This window comes from Bactrocera neohumeralis, chromosome 6, assembly GCF_024586455.1.
Source record: "Bactrocera neohumeralis isolate Rockhampton chromosome 6, APGP_CSIRO_Bneo_wtdbg2-racon-allhic-juicebox.fasta_v2, whole genome shotgun sequence".
NCBI lineage: Eukaryota > Metazoa > Arthropoda > Insecta > Diptera > Tephritidae > Bactrocera > Bactrocera neohumeralis.
The window spans coordinates 57,444,857-57,457,712 of NC_065923.1; the positions used below are offsets into that span (position 1 = coordinate 57,444,857).

At 35.0% G+C, this 12,856-nt stretch overlaps 1 protein-coding gene across 3 annotated transcripts in view; it reads right to left on the reverse strand.

Annotated features, from left to right (window-relative positions):
* Positions 1-1,117, reverse strand: part of LOC126762374 (probable fatty acid-binding protein) — a 28,600-nt gene extending 27,483 nt beyond the window's left edge. For all 3 annotated transcript variants that reach the window (XR_007667441.1, XM_050479098.1, XM_050479099.1), the window contains exons 1-2: positions 931-1,117; positions 682-865 (exon numbers count right to left, since the gene is read on the reverse strand). The gene's annotated coding sequence lies outside the window, so the exon portion shown is untranslated. The remainder of the gene's footprint in view (positions 1-681; positions 866-930) is intronic.
* Positions 1,118-12,856: the final 11,739 nt, after the last annotated feature.

The following is a 12,856-nucleotide window of genomic DNA, read 5'->3' on the forward strand; positions in this document are numbered from 1 at the left end:
AAAAGTCGCATCGTGCGACGTCACCTCAACGCATGGCTCAGTGCACTTTTTGCCCACACTCTTCGAGCCGTCGAGTTGCCGGAGATCCTCACTCCCCTGTTGGCAACTGAACAGTCTTTGCGACAGCTTTGCACATTAATAATTGCAATTTTAGTTGTCACATGTGCAGAAATTCCTCTTGAGCATTCTCGGACCGTCTCTTGGCAGTACGATTTCTTCTTCATCTTCAATGTCTATGGCCCTTTGCCTTGCCAGTACTTTTTGCGCCGATAATGATGTGTGATGTTGGAATTTTGTGCACTTTGAAGTTTCGTTGGATTCTCGGCGTTGGAACGCTGCAAGGATCACAAGTTATACAATTGCATTTAATAAAGTTGCCATACTTTAGTGATGAAGCGGTCGATATTAGCACTCAGTGGTTGGATCGAACGGCCTACATACATAAATACAGTTGGCGGCATGTAATAATTAATTTTTCGCGAATTCGCTATTGTTTCGATTGAATTAAGAATTCTGTCTGTCGCAATGAAAGTGACGGCTTTCATCTTCTTTGATTGATAACGGCGTCCGTACGTCTGGGTAAGTTTTCATTATGTAAGCACCAAAATGAATATTGAAAATGAATCTACAGAATTAAGTAAGTAAAAGCAATTTTAAGTAATTTGTAAGTATTGTACTTACTTTATTTTGTCCAAGCTTACGATAAGCTATGTCTTATATTACTATGTAAGATGAAGCTGCATCTGAAACACATCTCCCGCAGATGTTTTTGCTTTTGGGCACGTTCTTAAATGGATGCATATGTTGTTGTTTCAAAACTACTTTTAATGTCATTATATCTAACCGATTTTAAATAAAATACAGACTGTAAAATAGAGTTTAACGTAGATTTGGCTATAAAATACCACTGCTATATGCCATCTTACTTACTTAATAGACCTTTTAAGCGGATTCAGCAATTACAAGTTCTTCTCATTATCATACCACTTAGAAACCCATGAATCCGTACCATTGGTGCTTTGTTAGATCCAGGAATATAATGCTTTGTTTACAATTATTAAGAAAGTGTTAATGACGTAGCGCATCTTCCTTGATATGATCCGAATTGATTTAAATTTTCTAAAAGTGTAAGAATTTTTCATTGGGATTGCCATTACTTTTTTCCTATATGGTAGGGAACAATAAAATAATAAATAATAATAAAATTAAATTTAGACAGCAATTTCGGTGACAGTCACTTGGTTCGACTTTAAAAAAAGGCCCAATGTGCTTTGTGTGTATTTTATACTACCGGCGCCAAAAAATGTGGGCGAAAATAAAGTAATATCATCGCTAACTCCTCATATAAGGGTTATGTTGAAAATACACATAAAATCAGATGCTTTAAGTTTTACAGCTAAAACAGCACTTAAGTTTTAAGACGGGCGTGACACCGTCCAACTTTAGGTGAAATTCTATATCTCAGGAACTACTAGAGCAATTTCAACGAAATTCGGTGTGTTGCTTATGTCACAGTGCATAAATTGGTGGAATTGGTCCAACCAGGACTACTTTCCCTAAATAAGAATTTTGAATTATATCCGAGTCTTTCACTTTACAGTATAAAAATCAAGCCCTATCGAAGTCATCGGCATACAAATTTCCGCAGATGATTATTTTAAGGAATGCCACCTCACGACTAAGCGTTGTCCAAATTGAACCATAACTTTTAAAGTCCGCAATACCAATTATGTAGAGTTCCCACTTACTATATATAATGATTTTGGTTATTTTAGTAAATTATATGCCGAATTTGCCCATAAATGTTATCAGTCCAGATTTTGTCATTGTCAAAATAATAATGATATGCAGCCTCCCACCAGATTTAAGCCCCTAATTCCTAATATAGTGTTTTCTGTTTCTATGGAAGACTCTACCTGAAAATTTAGCCTCCTTGGTTGAGTTTATATCACATACATAAATAACGTATGAATTAATTAAATTAAGATTGAAGAAAAGCATAGTAATGAAACCAATAGTGTCTATGACCTACAAAATAATTTACAATAATAACAAGCCGAATACCCTCCCGCTCATAAAAAACCCGATTTGGTTCTATAATGTTTATGTGGCACTTTTTTCTTTTACAACACTTTTAGCCTAGCGGGCATGCTCTTGAAAATTTTTTAATTAAGTCTAAAGAAATTTCATTAAACCATGTAAATTTAACAATGTCGTTTAGTTTTTCAATGTTATTTGGTTTATGCCGTCAAATTTTGTGCTTTATAGTTGTCTACAAATCCTCAATGGGGTTGAGAACAGGCCTTGGAAGAGACTCAATCCCCAAAATAGCTTTATATGCAATAACCTATACAAAGTAAACACTTTATTTATAAGAAATACCGAAATATTATTAGAGTCGAAATCCGGATGTCTGTCTGTCCGTCCGTCCGTCTGTCCGTCTGTCCGTCCGTCCGTGCAAGCTGTAACTTGAGTAAAAATTGAGATATCATGATGAAACTTGGTACACGTATTTCTTGGCTCCATAAGAAAGTTAAGTTCGAAGATGGGTAAAATCGGCCAACTGCCACGCCCACAAAATGGCGAAAACCGAAAGCCTGTAAAGTGTCATAACTAAGCCATAAATAAAGATATTAAAGTGAAATTTGGCACAAAGGATTGCATTAGGGAGGGGCATATTTGTACGAAGTTTTTTTTGGAAAAGTGGGCGTGGCCCCGCCAACCACTAAGTTTTTTGTACATATCTCGTAAACTACTATAGCTATGTCTACCAAACTCTATAGAATCGTTTCCTTCAGGCATTTCCATATACAGTTCAAAAATGGAAGAAATCGGATAATAACCGCGCCCACCTCCCATACAAAGGTTAGGTTGAAAATCACTAAAAGTGCGCTAACCGACTAACAAAAAACGTCAGAAACACTAAATTTTACGGAAGAAATGGCAGAAGGAAACTGCACCCAGGCTTTTTTTTTAAATTGAAAATGGGCGTGGCGTCGCCCACTTATGGACCAAAAACCATATCTCAGGAACTACTCCACCGATTTCAATGAAATTCGGTATATATAATATTTTCTTAACACCTTGATGACATGTACGAAATATGGGTGAAATCGGTTCACAACCATGACTTCTTCCAATATAACGCTATTTTGAATTCCATCTAATGCCTTCTCTGTATAATATATATACATTAGGAACCAATGATGATAGCGGAATAAAACTTTACACAAATACGGTATTTGAAAAATATGTAAATGACGGATAATGAAATCTCGATTATCACTTTATCATGCGAGAGTATAAAATGTTCGGTGACACCCGAACTTAGCCCTTCCTTACTTGTTTTTTATTATTTTTGAGTATGTTGCTGACTTGTGATTGCTCCCCAAACCATAATATATGTATGGTGGATGTTTAAGAGTACTCTGAACACATTGATCACTGTATCGTTCTTTGACTCTGCGACGAGCCATGACAACCGAAACTGGTCCTGTAAGGTTTATTTTGATTTCGTCTGAAAAAATAATTAGAGCCCTTAAATTCTTTAAGCTCCGTAGCAACTTCTGAAGCTGCTTTAAAACGGTCTCTTTTAGATATTTGTACTAAACCCCTTTTTTCAATATTTCTGTATTTATTGGATCTTCTCTTTTTTAAAGCCAAACAATAAGGGATAAAAACTTAAATCTATTTAAAAACTAGACAAGCTCAAGCAAGTTATAAAGCTGTTTTGGTGATACGTTGTTCTTTAGTACGCAGGCGTCTTTGATCGCAGGAATGTACTAAAGCATTAGCCTATGGGTTTGGGTGATATCGGAGTTTAGATATACATTTCATTCTGCTGTCCTCTACTTCTCCTCTCCCCCATCTGAATCCACCACTGTTAATAGTGCAACTTGTACGCCATATATTTTTTTATAAGGTTTTTGCTAACACCTGAAAGTATTGTCCCGGCGTTTGCAAACTACGAGAGTATAAAACGTTCAGTTACACCCAAACTTAGTCATTCCTTAATTCTTAAGCTTAACATCATCACATCACAATAATGACGATGCTAATAGGGAGGGATTGTCTGCGGATATTTGTATATTTTTTTTCGGAAGCCTCGCCAATTGTATTAATTTAAAAATTTTATATTTTTTGGCTTATAATTCTAGAAGTACTGTATTTTTGAGTTGAACTTAGAATGCGATACTGTAAGTGTTCAAGCCTCGAAGCCTTCTTACCCATCGATAACAGCAACAAATAACAATGAACATTACAAACTCAATTAAGCAGCTGATTTGCACGAGCTAAAGTGCGGAGCTGGAGTGTGTTATCCACTGCAGCATCATTGAAGTTTATTTGCGCACACATTTGGCTACTCGCCTAATTATCACCAGACCAATTTTATCATCAAAAAGTGATTTGTCTGGCGTGTTGTTGCAGCAAACGGCACACAAACAACATATATGCGAGTGTGTTGTTGCAACATTGCAGGCGATTCGTCATGCTGCGTTGCGCACGCATACAAATGCATAGAATAATAGCAAAAACAAAAGCGAAATCAGCGGAGTCCAGGTGGGGGATAATTACTACAAATTCTGAAATGTCATCGGTACGAAGGCGATTTGTACCAACTCCTCACGCTCCACGGCGGGCGCATTAAGCATGTGATAAGCACGATTAAGCAAAGCTACGGCAACGTTGGCGAAAGGTTGCTGCTGGCTTTGTGGTTTGGTGGTTTGAGCGGTGTGGCAGGAGGTGTGACCGTGTTGAGATTTACGCAATTGATGCTTAATCAACGTCATTGCGGACACATGTGACGCGCTTTTCCAACAACACGAGGCGAAAGGGCGACAAAGACTAAATATAAATTAGTAAATGATTTGCAAAGGAGCTGCAGCATTAAGCGCTTGCAAGTGAGATAATATACGTATGCACTTACATATGTTTATATGTATGAACAATTTGAAGGGGGAGAGAGGCATTATTGTCTACATATATATGTATATTTATATATACCATCTATTATCACAACCATTTAGCTTTACTAACTTCCACATTCAATTTAAAACATCTAATCTCCAATTCTTATATTGGAAATTCTTTAAACCAGCCTCACATGTGGGTGGGGATATGCCACGTGTGCGCAAATTCCATATGCTTGCATGTACATATATTTACAGCACCCCTTCCGCATTTTAGCTGCGAATTTATTACTGTTTCTCGACTATTTCGCAAGCGCTTATCATCTTCTCTAATCTTTAAACTCAGTGGGTAAAAAAAAATGCGAAGCTTATCTGTAAATATTACATACTCGTATAAGTACATACGCTTATATATGTATGTACTTACTATATAAGTGCATAATACGCAGGCTTTTGTAGGTTGTTTCAAGCGGAATAGAAACAAGAACGGCTGCAACGAAGCTAATATACCCTTCACAGGTGCATTTCTTTTAGTAACTATATGTTCAATTTGTATGGAAGATATATGCTATGGTAATCCGATCTGATGATGATTTTTTCGGATATTACATTATTTCTATGAGCAACTCATACCAAATTTCGTGAATAGATGTTGTCAAATGCAAAAGTTTTCCATACGAGAAGAACTTGATTCCGACCGTTCAGTTTGTATGGCAGCTATATGTTATAGTGGTCCGATATCGGCAGTTTCGACAAATGAGCAGCTTCTTGAAGAGAAAATGACGTTTGCAAAATTTCAAAACGATATCTTAAAAACTGAGGGACTAGTTCGTATATATACAGACAGACGGGCGGACGGACATGGCTAAATCGACTCAGCTCAACATACTGATCATTTATATATATATACTTTATAGGGTCTCCGATCTTTCCTTCTGGGTGTTACAAACTTCGTGACAAACTTAATATACCCTGTTCAGGGTATAACAAGGTTCATTCATAGTTAACTTTACATATGTATGTGTTTACATATATGTATAAATATGTTCATGTTCATATACATATGTACATATATGCAAATACAAAAGTTGTATTTGTTCTTATAAAATGCATTTAAGCAATAGACAATAAATATTTTTCGATTAAAGCAATTGGGGGCTTCTTTGACCATTTTTTGAATTCTTTAAAATTTAACTTACTTCAGTGTTGAAAATTTCTAAAATAAACACTCTTCTTTCAGGATTATTCTCTTCAATACAACTTTAATCATTTTGTTTTTAGAAAGATACTAGCGGCACGGTACGTGCTTCGCTACGTACAAAATGAAATAATAAAAGAATTTTATTTTAACATGAAATTCATTTATTTAAACAAAAAAATATTTAATTGTTTGTTTGTAATCGTTTAAATAAAAATGGCATATCAGTTGAAATCATAGGGATACGCGGTATTGAAAACCTTTCTACCTCCTTCTGATTTAGCAGTTAAGATCGTAGCTTCAATCAAATTTGGCAACAACTTTTTCACTGCCAACAGGTTGCAAGAGTATAATAATTTTTGTAGCACCAAAAAATGTCATTTGAAATTTCGAATAATATTGATGAAATTACTCAAAAAAGCCGTTTGGGTGGAGTTTTTAATGCTGGTAATCTCACTTTGCCATTAGCACAACACATCCCGGGCGTTTCACCTTGAGTCGTAATCACATTGTGGACAAGTTGCGGCCATCATTTCAGTGTATGAGTATATAATCATGTGCATGAGTGTATAATCAATCTGACTGTTGTAATTAAAAGCAGCACGCCTCATTTTAGCCAAAATAACACGATGGATTCGTGATCGCCGTGCTGCATTATTTCGTTCGACTGATTTTGTGCAAAACTTCACATAAACCATCTGCTAAATAGTCCAAACAAAGCCTTAAAATTATAACGAAAAGTGGTATTACTTTATGTATATATAGTTTATTAGATATTAGCCTACTGTTTTTTAATTATCGATATTTTATTAAATTGATACTATTCCCTATAGAAAATTCAACTTTATTACGACTGTCCTGTAAAGAATGTGTTTCGCGCGCTTCGATCAACGTATGGTCAGCAAACACTTGACCAAATCTATATATGTATATAAAAGAAAGTTGTTGGTAGTTACACCATTTATAACTGAAGAACGGCTGAACCGATTTGGCTGAAAATTGGTGGAGAGGTAGCTTAGAACCAGGGTAAGGGCATAAGATACCTTTCATCTCTTTATGTCAAAGTATAATACAACTCATAAATACAAAAATTATATTTCAAATGATAAGCATTTGTTCAAAATTCATGTTTGTAAGAATCATTTGAGTATATTCGTACAATTTTAAACAGAGTCTTCTCAAAAATAATACAATTGCTAAATATTTGAAATAGAAGAAAAGAACTGCAACCAATTACGCAGTGAAATGGATTCTAACTGGCTCAGTAATAAGTCGTTGAGTATGTATTATACCACGTGCATCCCAAAAGACTGATGTCATAACCTTTCCAGCCGCCTTTTTCGTTTTTCCACGCCTGAGAATCGGTTCATCATGTGCATTCCGCTAGAATGACTGTCGATTGGACTCCAATGGGAAATGATGGAGCTATGTTTCTATCACCGACGAAAAATTTCGGATTTATTCCGATTAGAGAGCACTTAAACACTTCTCAGAATCAGTTCGTTATTTTTTTTGGATTATGAACTTGCGAGGCACCTACTTTGCTCATTTCGCCTGTTTCCAGCTTAACAAATATCTTTTCAACGGTGGATTTCCCTGAGCCCAAATTCAACAGTATTTTCCCCAAAAAAGCAATGCTTTATTAACACACGAAATACTTTATGATCCATTTTTTTGTAAACTAACACAAGTTGCTTAATAAAAATGTTATATCTGATTAGCTTATAGTTATAATCCAACTAATAGAAATCATATAGATGGTAGTAGTAGTTTTATCTATGTATCAGCCACAGTGAAGCATGGACGGGTCCTCTAGTATGAAATAAAAAGTTCTTCTCACGCCATATCACAACGCATGCCTACTTTCTGTTGAACGCTATTTTGAACCACAACAACTTATTTTTATCAAATTAGCTCCTAGCATCTTTAAAATTATCTAAATCAGTCCATATGAATGTCGTATTTCGGTTAACTTTATAATATATAATATAATATAGGAATTATCTTTTCAGTATAGAGATAGGTAAGCCCTACCTTCATTTAGGCCGATTATCTCACATATGACATTTTTGGTGGCGAGAATCTCAATATAATTATATAAAAAAGTTACACCAGAATTTTGAGGATATATTCCAAGATTATTTGAATCGGTTAATATCTCCCTTAACCGGAAGATGTTTTATGAAAAACAATGTTTTACTCAATATCTCAATATCCATATAACGAATAAATAATTTTGGAAATACATACAATGAGTTCATGCTTATGTAACAATTTCATATACTAAATTTGTTTTAGGAAAGACAAAAATTTGTAAAAACAGACTAGGGACGCTTTTGTGTAAGTACGTATTCCAATTTACATTTATAGTACATTTGTACCTACCTAAAAATATTAACCATATTAACTATTTTACCAGGTTCCAACCATTTCCAAGTAAGTTGTTATTTTCAATTGCCCTGCAGTGTGTTTTTGGAGACATGTTTGTATGAGTATATAGTCACTTACTAAATGGTCCAAATCGTTTGGCTACATTTTAACTCCTTGCAAATGTGTTCAACACTTTGTCAAGCGCAAATATTTTATTTTTATATTGCCTTAGCCGAGCGGAGTTAGAAAAAAAGCGGGGAGAATATGTCAAAGTAACTATCTAACTTTCAAAGGCATTTCACAACACAAATATTCACAACTCTGCGACTCCAAACGGCTGCGGCTGAAAGCGTTGCTGTGGGAAAGTGCGGCTTTCCCCCAAACGGTGCTTTGCCGTTTGGTAGTGCCAGCAGCTGCGATGGTGTCAAAGTACATTTTTCAAATGTTTTTCGGGTTCTCAACACACGAACTGATATAACACATACATATATGTATGTACCATATGTACATATGTGTATATTCGCATTATTTCTTACTTTTGTACGAGTATTAGGCGTCGATTTCAAAGGGAAGCGGATGTGTGTGAACTGCGGTTACACAATCGGATGTGAATATGGTTGTGTGGTTGTGGTTTTTGTCGGCCGTTTGTCGCTGGCAATTGAAGTAAGTGATAGTGGCGCAGCTTTTTATGTGCGTGGCTGGAGGTTGAGGGTGTTATGTGGCGGAAAGTGGTAATTGTCGCTTCTGTGAAATTCAGTTCCGCTGCCTTTTGCAGTATTGTTTTTGTTTGTGTGTTTGCTTCCCAGTTTCCAAAACGATTTTCAAATCTTTGTTTTTGTTGTCGTGTTTTTTGTTTCTGCCCCATTTGAGATTTTTAAAGCGTATCTAGACAAGTTGTAAATTTGCCGATTAACATCCTTTTTGCACACACGCAAGGAGTTGTCCTTTATTTTTATTATTATTATTTTTTTTGTATTTTTAGAAAGAGTTGTGCGGTATCCCTTGTAGAGATAAAAGTAGTGGATGAGTTATATCCTGTTAGAATATATATTGGTACTTTTGGTATTTGGTTTCGGCATTTGTGTGAATATGTGTCTTTAAAAGAATACTTATATTTGTATGAAGGTAGGCAATCGGAATAAATTGCTTTCTGAGATGTAAAATTAAACTGATTTCATGCATTTTTATTAATAACAAGAAAAACGTTAACCTAGGTTGCACCGACACTATAATACCCTTCATAAATACATGCAGTTATGTGCTATAATTATCTATGTGAACAATTTCTTCGTAGATTACAATATTGCATTGGACAATAATAATCGATAAATTTCGTGTAGATATCTCGTCAAATTAAATAGTTTTCCATGCAATCACTTGATTCTGATCGTTTGTATGGCAGCTATATTTTGTAGTGGTCCAATATAGGCGCTTCCGAGCAAAATTGAGCAGCTGTGTGCAAAATTTCAGATCGATATCTCAAAAACTGAGGGACTTGTTTGTGTATATACAGACAGACCGACGGACATAGCTAAATCAACTCAGCTCGTCACGCTAATCATTTATCGCCGATGTTTCCTTTTGAGCATTACAAACTTTATGGCAAATTTAATATACTCTGTTCAGGGTATAAAAATTGTTTTTATGTTTGTTCTTGCTCTAAGTTTACATCTTGAACTTACCTGAACAATTTGCGGCTATGAACATAGATTAGAACCTACAATATATACAAAGTTTCCCTGAACTTTAATTCTAAAATTTTTTGTTATATAATAAAGGAATATGATGCCCTTGTCTTATACATTGGTCTATATATCATATAACTTAATGCAATTAAGTGGACTATTGTGGCCCAAAGATAGCCAAGAACTTACCAATGTTGTCTCAATACAAATTATAATTTTAAAAAGTTACCATTATTATTTTTTGGTGTGATAACACAATTTTTGAGTATACTTAGTGTACCGCTTAACCAGAATGAACCGTTTTTGATGATTTTCCTTCAAAAATTAATATTGGGTAGTCAAAAGAGTCTTTTCGTATTTTGTAAATAGATCTCGTTGCGTCGTATATCTCCAGTGCTGCCAATCACATTGTGTCATAGAGTTGGGAATTTAATTCGGGAAAGTTGAAAAAAAGTTACAGCTGTTCAGAAATGAGTGAAAATCATGAAGAAATTCGCTATATTTTGAAATTTTTGTATAAAAAAGGGAAGAATGCCACGCAAGCCACCAAATTTGAGAAGTTTACGGAGACGATACAGTATCAGTTCGTGTAGCACAACAATGGTCCGCTTGCTTCCATTCTGAAAATTTCTAAATTTTGATTTACACTGATAGAATAATGTCTATAGCAGAAGAATGGCAAAAAGTGGTCGACCAAATTGGTACAAATTTGTTTATTTATTCATTATTATAAATATAAAAAAATTAGTTGAAGTTTGATTATTAATACGAAAAGACCTTTTGACTTTTGGATCCGTTCAAAAATTAGACAACGTGAGACATAGTCAAGTATTGATTGATTGATTAGCTACCTGTGTGAATATTTTATGACTTGGTACCTAAAAATTGAAGGGTTTCACATCTTTGCCTATACGCCATAGGTACGAGTACAAGCTAAAAAAATTTGTTGAAGACTTCATTTAATACGAATTGCCTCTGATGAATTTTCAAATATATCATGCATGGTAAGTGTTTTTAGCATTAGCTGCACCACATTTCAGAAAGAAAATTATATATGTACGTGACTTATAATCATATTAAGTTAAAGTTGAAGACGCTGTCCATTGAAGGGTTTCGAAAGAGCAGCTTATATGTATATATGTACATAGATCGAATAACACTACAAAGAATTTTTGTTTTTCGATTCTGTTTTCATGCTCAATTTCGGATTCTAGACATTGAAAAGCACTGGAATTCTTCTTTTTGACTCTCAAAGATGGCTTTTGCCTGAACAGAAATACGAAAAAAAACTATTACAAAAGAAAAATGTAATAAAAAAAATTGAATTTAACTTGTAGAAGTCAGACCCATTTTTTTTTTTTTTTTTATAATGATTTATACAATAAAATATTTATTATATAAATACATGAAATCGCAGCACTGGCTACTAGGCCTTCAGCCGCCTTATTAATATCTTAGGTACTATTATTGTGTTAGTTAGTTGTTAGTGTGTTAGATGTATTTTAGTAAATTTCTATCTTTTAAAAATTTATATGTAATCATTACGTTTTTATCTGAGGGATTTTTTAATGCTTGTGCTAAGTCAATGTTGTCAGAGTAGTGTGTTGATGAGTGGATTACTGGGCAGTCTGCTAGTATGTGTTGAATTGATACGGAGTTGTCACAAAAAGGGCAATTGGAACGGGATTTTCCCATAAGTACATATATGCGAGTGAGTTAAGATGGTGTGTCCGATCCTGAGGCGAGTGTATGCTTTGATGGCGCTTATTTTCGTGGTGGGCCCGTACAAGGTTGGTATTCTATCTGGGTTGATGATGGCGTAACTATGGGTGTGTAGTTTCCAAGCATTTAAGTTTTCTTCGAGCCTTTTGTGTTTGATGAAGTTGCGTATGTCTTGTTTCGAAAGATAGTTGTAAGTAAGAGCCGGTATGTTTTTGACACTTTTGCCAGCGGCGTCAGCGAAGTGATTGCCAGTTACTGACCCAAAAATTATGTCAACGGGGGCGATTCAATTTATTTATTTTATTAAGCTTTTTAAATAACTTCTGGTATTTATTATAATATAATTATTATACATATACATAAATACTACCAATTTTACCTGAAACATTTTCCAATTATTATTGATTTTTCGTTAAATATGATTATTAATATTATATTACTGGTAAGAACATTGCGTATAAGAGTGTACTGGGTTTGTCACAGATGATTCCCTCGGCGTAATATGTATATTCTAGTTTGCAAAAACCCAAAAGAAACATGAGCCGAAAACACCAACAAACATTGCGGAGGAACCCGCACTCCAGGCACTCACTGCGCGGCAATTCATGAATAAAACATTTAGCTTGAGTTGCAGCATTTTTGATGTCATTGCGATCGCCAATGGGCTCATTGTTGTTACTGCGCCGCTACATATTGTTTTATGGTCGCAGTTGATACATGTTAAATGATGGAGAAGCTTTTACAAACTTCCTTACAAGTTTTCGCAAGTAACTCCTTTTATTTGCTCCATCAAACATTTGTTGTCATCCAAGAGTTTGGATGTTGTACTTGTATTGCTCTTTGCGGTCTACTCGCCAGCCACATTGGCGGCAGCGCTGATGTGGGAACCAGAAATATTTGTATGTACACACATACATGTACAAATGAGCTTGCAAATCGCAGTTGTTGTTTGTTGTACGGCAACTTCGTAA